The sequence below is a fragment of the Priapulus caudatus genome, unplaced genomic scaffold (assembly GCF_000485595.1).
Source record: "Priapulus caudatus unplaced genomic scaffold, Priapulus_caudatus-5.0.1 Scaffold198, whole genome shotgun sequence".
Lineage (NCBI taxonomy): Eukaryota > Metazoa > Priapulida > Priapulimorpha > Priapulimorphida > Priapulidae > Priapulus > Priapulus caudatus.
The window spans coordinates 250264-258105 of record NW_014577259.1 but is presented as its reverse complement, the minus strand read 5'-3'; the positions used below and the strand labels follow the sequence as shown (position 1 = coordinate 258105).

Below are 7842 nucleotides of genomic sequence, written 5' to 3'. Positions count from 1 at the left end.
CTGTAGTCAACTCTGTAGCTGGTGCATTGACTGTGGGCAGGTATCCAACAACATCTTCTGAGATTGATTCTTGGTCCCTGGTTTTGATATTAAACCCAGTCCAACTTGGGATTGTCTGACTCTCTGATGTTGTTTGTCTTGCTAGGATCCATACCAGGTTCTTGTTACAGGCGACTTGAGCAGACTCTTGTGCTTCCTGGATGTGGTTCTCACTGGTTGGTAGAGGCTGTGGACCTACACGTGCGCTAGCTACATAGACTTCCAGATCTTCGTGTTCAATATTGACTGATCTTTGTTTCAGTTTATCAATGCTAGGAAGTTCTGTCGTAGGTGGATGAGGTCCATAGACCTTAGGCTGGACCGCTATTCCGTTGACTCGATGTGATGTACCATTTCCAGTAAGTGTCTCCTCCAGTCTGTCTATATTGTCCCATGCAAGATTTGTGAAGGCATAGGGTTTGATGGAGACTGGTAGAACAGCTCTCTGGTTGAAGCCCATTGCTAACTTCTGGAGACAGAGAGCAGTATCATTCTCTTCTAGCTGGTCATAAGACACTCCATGTCCAAACTTGTTCAGTGTCCGAATGACCTCAATGTTTCCAGTGAGTGCTTTCACCGCATAAGGAAGCAGGAAATCTTTTGGTGGTTTATACTGCCCACGTGTCAGCGTATATCATGTCCTGGCTAAATGACTCAACTAGAATAGCAGTCCTGTGGGATGTATTCGTAGTACTAGATTCTCCAGTGAGGAGCCCGACAAGAAATCGCTCTAGTTGATTTGGTATGGCGATATGAGTAGCTACATCAAACGGATGGTATGGCCATGGTGTGGATATCATGTTCTGTTTGATGGCCGTTCGGATATGTGATGAAGTCTGATCTATGATCTTGTTGACATCTGTAGACTTGGCCTTCCAAAGCTTGAGCTCCCTGTGTAGAGTTTGATTTTCCAAGACAACATCTTTTAATGATACACAGAAGGGAACCAACAACAACTTTCCCTTGTCATCGGGAAATATTTCCATGGAACCTCCAAGCTCGGATTGCAGTCTTCTGTGGATATTCTTCTTTGTTGAATCTTTCAGAAGTTTAACTCCACCAGATAACTATATTTAGGTGAATGAAGAATCTTTGACTAGTTGAAATAATAGACACAAATTACTGTCCTAACTGCTATACGAGCTTGAAAACAGCAATTTTGGTGGCCGTCTTGCATTTTGGCGGCCATCTTGGATTTATTTTTATCAAATGTGTGTTCAATGTTTTAGGTAAAGACAGAAATGAAATCTACGACTCATAATACCTGGTCATAGACACCAAAATCACTGTCTGTGCCATAGAACGATGATATATACTAAATGAGTGTTTTGCGGCATTTTTGGAAGGTGGATGATCTCACATAAGCTGGCACCCCCCATGCTATACATCTATTTCTAACTCTAGTAGGGGTCCAGCCTTCAAAAATCCTTTTAGTCATTCTCCCCCCCGATTGGTGATACCGACCAACCCTGGCTGATGGACTATGTTAGACATCAGTCGTACAGCCTGTCGGCAGCGCTCGCTCGAGAAGAGATGAAATTGAGAGAGGGGAGCGAGGAGCGCAGGGAAGAGAGTTTGGAAGAGATGAGCGCGAGGAGAGGAGGAAGAGAGAGGAGGAGGAGAGGAGAATGAGAGAGGAGAGAGAGAGGAGAGAGAGGTGTGTGGAGAGAGCGAGGGGCGAATGAGAGAGAGAGAGAGAGAGAGAGAGAGAGAGAGGAGAGAGAGAGAGGAAGAGAGGAAGAGAGGAGAGTGATAGGATAGCCGAGAGCGAGAGAAAGAGAGAAAAGAGAGAGAGCAGAGAGGCGCCCGCGACAGAGTGAGACGGAAATGAGAGAGATACGATGAGCGAGCAAGAGAGAGAGAGGAGAGGGGCGGAGTCAGAGAAGAGCGAAAGACAAAGCAGCAGAGAGAGACAAGAGGGAGAGTAATGTGAGCGAGCCGCTGAGAGGAGAGAGAGGGAGAGAGAGCTGTGAAGGAAGAGAAGGCAATGAGAGAGAGAGAGGATAGAGAGAGAGGGAGAGAAAAGAGAGAGAGAGAGTGCTAATCGAGCGAGGGAGAGAGTGAGAGAGAGAGGAGAGAGAGAGGAAGCGCGAAGGAAGAGAGAGCAAGAGAAGAGAGCGCAAAGAGAAAAGATCTGAGAGACACGAGGGAGAACGCGAACGCAGAGGCGATGGGAGGGTGCTCTGTTCGTTTGTCGAGTTTAGCATCAGAACACTGCGTCAGATGAGCGCTGTCGCTCTGCCGGCAATTGTTTTTTTAAATTATGCAAATGTAGGTTAGTCTTGGGCAATTTCCTATGCATTTCAGTGTCTGGCCTACGTCGTCACGTAATCAGAACCGTTTGACCACATTGTTTTCATGAATACGGTTGTTACTCCTATGGCTATACGGCGGACACACTAGGCGATTAAATCGGGTGACTAAATGCCCGTTTCGCTATCGCGCGGTTGAGTGGCCACACTTAGGCGATTAAATCGCGGCGACTAAATCGGGCGATTAGAATCGCCGCGTGAATCGACTAGTCGTGCATGGCATGTGCACGTAGACGTTGCGTGCGTGCGGTGCAGTGCGTGATGCCACGTAACCTTGCGTGCATTCATGCGTGCTGTGCGTGTTGTATGTAAAGGTGCGTGCGTGTGTGCGTGCGTGTGTGAGTGTGCGACGTTACGTGCGTGCGTGCGTGCGGTGCGTGCGTGCGTCACGTGCAGGTGCATGTGTGCGTGTGCACGTACAGGTGCGTGGCGTGCGTGCGTGTGTTTGTAATACACGTGCGGCTGTGCGTGGGCGGTGCGTGAGGTGACGTGTGCTAGTACACGTGCGTGCGGTGCTTGCGTGCGTGTGTACGTCACGTGGCGTTCGTGGTGCGTGCGGGTGCGTGTGCATCTTACGTGGTAATGCGTGGGGAGGTGCGTGTATGCACGATAACGTGCTGCGCGTGCTGTGCGTCGCGTTTGATCGTACACGTGCGTGCTGCCGTGCGTGTGTGCGTCGCGTTGTCGTGGCCGTATACTGCGTGCTGCATGTGTGCGTGTGCGACGTACACGTGCTGCCGCGCTAGTGGTGTGCAGAGTACACGTGCGTTGCGTGGCGTGCGTGCGTGTGTACGTTACATCGTGCGTTCGTGCTTGGCGTTGGCGTGCGTGGCCCTTACACGGTGCGTACATTGCGTGCGTGGTGCGTGTGAAGTACGTGTCGTGTGTGCCTGCGTGCGGTGTGAGTGCGTGCGTGTTCACGTAACGTGCGTGCGTGCGTGCGTGTGTGTGTGTCGTGTGTGTGCAGGTAACGTTCTGTGCGTGCATGAGTGTTGTGCGTGCGTTTGTGCAGCGTTACACGGGGTGCTGTGCGTGGTGCGTGTGTACGTACACGGTGCGTCGTGTGCGTGTGCTACGTTCACCTGCGTGCATGCGTGCGTGGTACTGTGTGCAGTAGCACGTGCTCAGTGCATGAGTGTGTGCATTGCGTGTGCACGTACACATGCGGCGTGCGTGCGTGCAGTCGCTCTTCTGGCATGCACATACTAAAACATGAAATCTCTATTAAGTCAGTATATGAACAGCTCTGTTGGCTAAGAAATTTACTCGGGCGATTTTATCGCGGTCCCCGGGACTCTTAGGGCATTATTAAATCGGGGCGACTAAATCGCGCGTAATGTCGAAAACGTTTTGATCTTATGCGTAAATCTGGGCCGACTCAATCGGCGCGATTGAGGTGGACACTAGGCTATTTCACGGCGATTTAGTCGCACACCGATTTAAGTCGCCCGATTTATCGGTTCTAGTGTGTCCGGCCCTTATGGAGAGATTTAACGTCCTTTTTGGAGGACGCCAGTTAGGGGTTGACACGAGCACGCTCACGTTTTTTTGTAAAATGAAATGGCCATCTAATTCTTTTCGTTAAATTTTGGTTGTGATGTGTAAGGGCTAGCCAAACGTCGTTACTCCTGTGGGAGAGATGACAACGTTCCTATTAGCTTATTTCGTCTAGCAAGCTTAGTCGGTGGGGCAAAGCTACGGCGCGGGCCGCATGGCCTCTACGGGGTTCTGTGCGGCACGCGGAAGCCTGGCAAATAAAATAACAAAAGATTTTTGTGAAAGTCAACATGTTGTGCTTGACGAGGCTGACTTTTTCAAGTGTCATACGATTACTGTTTTATTGTCTCTGGGTGTCGCTTGCATTTTTTCAGCTATTTTATGGCTCCAGAAAAATGCGCTTGTGGGCCAAACGCACGTTATTATCTTTAGCGCCACCTGCCTGATTTTAAAGGTGTGCGCCCTTCGAGTGTTTTCATGGGCGATGATGCGGCCATCGCTTTTGAAAAGTTGCCCACCCTGCCGGCTTCTGCTTGGTTAACAATTTACATCATACTTCTATATAGTGCTAAATATTGATGTTTGATTCTTTTATACAGTTCTTTGACTGGAATATTTTATTGTTTTTATTTGCGCGATATTCGAAAACCAAATGGCTGATCGGGAGCGCATCTCTCGTCAAGATTTCAGACTTTCAGATCTGAAACATTTATTTTCGCATCAAAACTTCGTCGTGTGCAGTCGTCTCTCAGCATGACTCGTTTTCCAGACATTGTGAGATTGTAATATAAAGAACTCACCCGGCAGGCATCCAACGAAAAATGGCGTGGGTAGTTACAGTTACAAAATTTCTAGCGGTCTTGCGCACATACGATAGTTTTCGTACGTGACTGTTTCATACTGACCGTTTTCTCTGCTATAATCCCACGTGGGTGCGGTTGTGTCTACTTCAGACAAATCCAAACTTGCGGGAAAAAACTGATATGTTTACGTGATGTTTCCGAGTGTGTCTTTTTGCAGTGAGTTTCCAATCCAACTAGGAAGCTTACTTATCTTGCGTTTATCGCCTTGGGCAAACTCAATATAACGTTGCTAATAAGTTACATAGCGCGGTGCGGATATCACGTGATCAGGCAACATGACCCTAGCGCTCAATGCAACTAGGAACTCGAGGCTAGCTAGGCTTATGACCTCAGGCAACAAGTCACTGACCCTAACTACTACACTAATTCTACTGGGCGTTCGTAGTCTAAATCTGGGGTTTATAAAACCGTGTGTACCGTGCGGCATCAGGGGCGTGTACAGGATTTTGACCAGGGGGGGGGGGGTCTGACGTAACCCAAACTTGCGAGCACGCGAAGGGGGGGTCTGGGCCCTCCCCCAGAAAAATTGAAATTAAACCCCCTCAGATGCGTTTTCTGCGCGAGCAGGGGGGTGTCCAGACCCCCTGGACCCCCCCCCCTGTACACGCCCCTGGGCATTGATGTTTTTTGAGGGAAGCGTAACACAGCCCGATAATTAGCAGCGTTTATAACGAACGTATATAGCTAGGTATTTTTAGGGGTAGATAATGACAAATGTCCATAGACGAATACGAGTTGTTACAGTAAATAAAGGTAGCATGTCGAAGTGGGGGTCACTTGTTTGGAAACCATTTCGGACCGGTGTGCTTGACAGTAATTGCGTGCGCACATAGGCCTAGGCCTATATATTGGTCAGCTTGCAACGACAGGTGAGCGCGTATAAAATAGTCCGCCATCACATTGTCAGTATTGCCTATGTCGCACACTAACATCAAGAGCTAATAATAGGTATTATTAGCTCTTGCTAACATGCATACGAGCTAACGTTGTATCACCGGCTTTCACTACTGCTACTTCAAAGATTTCTAGAGCCGCAGAGAGTTCGAGCTAAAGTTAAACTCACTAACTAATTATGATGAGCCATAAGCCGTAACTGCCATTGGGTAGTATAGGCATAGAGGTTGAAGAACAGAGAGTGTTTCCACCGCCTCTCCGTCGTTGTAAATTATGTTTATGTTGTTCAGTGTCCTGAGCTTATTATCTCTGTATTCTTTCAATGAAAATTCTACGGGATGCATATTTAAAAGGCGGAGTTCTAACAGAGCTGGATTTGCATGTGATATATATATGGTCTTGCATCTGTTTCTATGGTGTGAAGCGTATAGCGTGTAGGGTGTAAGGGTACGCGTGGGACTTCTTACTGCACCTAAACGTCGATTAGCGAAGGGTGGTTAAGAGTGATAAGAGTGAATAAATTAAGAGAAATGAATGAATGAATGAATGAATTTATTTATTTATTAAAATTATTTAATTAATTAATTAAATTAAGAAAAATTTGATAAGAGTGGTTACGCCTAGCATTGTTACTTGTGAATGTTTGATCGTTGCGTACTTGAAATCAAGGTGGCTTCAGCTGTCTTGAAATCGCACCAACGGCCAAGCTTCCCCTTGAAGTTATCGCAACCGTTTGCTACATCGCCTCGGTCTCTTTTAATAATAAAATATAATAAAATATGCGCGCTGCATGCGAGTATTCATACCGGCACGTGAAATATATGGCACTCGTGAGTCTGACTGGAGACGGGAGCGATTGGCGTTGCCACGTAACGAGAGGTATGTGAATGTGTAAGGTTAGCCCTAAAACAGTTGTTACGGTACTCCTATGGGAGAGATGACAACGTCCTATTACGTTTATTTTCTCCTCCTCGCTTATTTACGTTTATTTACGTCTAACTGGTCAACGACTCTACAATCATACCTATACACGTGTAATATTGTGTTTTAGATTCTTCGTTACAGTAATTTGACTGAAATATTTTATTGTTTTTATTTGCGCGATATTCGAAAACCGAAATGGCGATCATTTAGGTGTAGCGCCATCTTTCGTCAAGATTTCAAACTCAGATCTGAAACAATTATTTTCGCATCAAAACTTATGCATATATTATTATCAATAGTATATAATGGGAGATATGCTATATAGTGGGAGTTCTCCCATATATACTATTGCTTTATATATCCCCTTCCCTCTTCTATCACACCCAAGGTGAGCTACAGTGTCATTGACACTTTGATTTATTCTTCTCCTTCTTCTTTGGGTTTCATTCCCCTCCTCCTCCTCCTCCTCCTCCTCCTCCTCCTCCTTCTCCTCCTCCTTTTCTTCCTTCTCCCCTTCTCCTCATCCCCTGCCTCCTTTCCCCTGCCTCCTCCACCTTTTCTCCTTGTCCTTTTCTTCCTTCTCTTCTTCTTCTTCCCCCGCCCCTCTATTCCTCCACTTGGTCGTTATTTTACTCTATCTTCCTCTTTTAGTTGTTGTTGTTCTTCTTCTCTTTCATCGCCGTCTCCCTTGAGCGAACCAGGCCCGGGCCTGCATGCCTCTCTATTCACAGAGACTCGCGTATCTGCTGGGTGTCACTATGCATGTGATGCCTTCGCGCGAGCAGTGAATTCGCATTCACTGCCTCTTCACGTCAGCTGTGCAGTGCTTTAAGATCGCCCTGCAACCCATGTCGTGGCTGTATTATTTAGACTGTGGGGGCTGGCTTCATGCACATGAGTGATGTAGGACAGTGCAGCTTATGGCCCTGTCACACATTGACGATTTAGCCAGCGTATGTCGGACGTATCAAAATTTCTCTAAAACGCTGGCATACGCTGAACTATCGATGTTTTTTTTCAATTTTGAGCGTATACATAGCGTATTCATAACGAGTTGGACGCATACTTAACGTATTAGTAACGTATATATAGAACGTTTCGAAAACTTATAGATAACTTATACCAACGAATGCTTAGCGTGTTGCCGGCGTTCACAACTTATGCCCAACGATAGTCTAACTTATGCATAGCGCGCGGCAGCGTATCGCCGACGATCACGTGTCGTAGCCTATAAAAAGGCTCCCGCTCGACGATTCAAATCATAACCGCACTAGACATCGCAGTATCAACATCACCGTCGCAGTATCAACATC

At 47.0% G+C, this 7842-nt stretch overlaps 1 protein-coding gene and 1 long non-coding RNA gene across 2 annotated transcripts in view; both read left to right on the top strand.

Annotated features, from left to right (window-relative positions):
• LOC106807165 (metaxin-1-like) overlaps positions 1 to 7842 on the top strand; it is a 97496-nt gene that overhangs the window by 24507 nt on the left and 65147 nt on the right. The window lies entirely within an intron of this gene.
• LOC106807180 overlaps positions 1 to 7842 on the top strand; it is a 19338-nt gene that overhangs the window by 2513 nt on the left and 8983 nt on the right. Inside the window, exon 2 of the long non-coding RNA XR_001393633.1 lies at positions 3581 to 3583. This is a non-coding gene — a long non-coding RNA (uncharacterized LOC106807180). The remainder of the gene's footprint in view (positions 1 to 3580; positions 3584 to 7842) is intronic.